Here is an 837-nt window from a genome sequence, read left to right on the forward strand (position 1 = left end):
TTGGGTTAGGTCTAAGCCTAAAGGTTTCTGCCTATCAGCTTCGAAAAGCCTCTACTGGAAGTTGCTGAGGTCTTCAAAGGTGTTTTCGTGACTCAAGAAATAGTTCAACAGATTCTAGTGAAAGTTATTGGGGCTTTCAGGGGTGTTTTCATAACTCAATGGTTAATGAAAGTTATAGGGGTTTTCAAGAGTGTTTTCATTAATCAAGAGTAATACTGAATAAGTAACTTAGCAGGGTCTAGTTTTCAAGGGTGTTTTCATGATTCACTGAGTCGTGTGACAAGTTCTACGAAGAAAAAGAAAAGAAAAAAAAAACAGGTTTTAGGGGAAGTTATAATTTTTCAATGGTTTCACAATTCAGAGGATAGTTTAACAGGATCTAGTGAAAATGGAAGTTTTCATGGGTGTTTTCATTACTCGAGGTAGTTTAACAGGCTCTAGTGAGAGATTAATGATGTCTGTGGCCTTCAGAAATAGTTTTTAATGGAGTTCTTCCTTCCTCTCGTCTTTATTACCTAACAATCAGGCTTCCCCTAAAAATAATACCGTTTTCTTCGATGAGGCGTTTTCTGTAAATACGTTATGCAGGGGATACTAAATTTAAGATGAAGAAAATGCAGGAATCGTTCAGAAAATGTAGGAGTCGTTTATTGTTGCCACCGCAAATAGAGATATTAAGGTAATATATGCAAGTGTTCCTCACCTTACCAATAATATCAAAAGAGCCAAGCCATTCTCTTTCTCATCACCATCAAAGAAAAGTGTTATTCCTGTGACTGCAAAATTAGATAAAGATTAAGGCAACGTGTAAGTCTCACCTTATTAATACAGTCAAGA

This window comes from Scylla paramamosain, chromosome 29 (assembly GCF_035594125.1).
Source record: "Scylla paramamosain isolate STU-SP2022 chromosome 29, ASM3559412v1, whole genome shotgun sequence".
Taxonomy (NCBI): domain Eukaryota; kingdom Metazoa; phylum Arthropoda; class Malacostraca; order Decapoda; family Portunidae; genus Scylla; species Scylla paramamosain.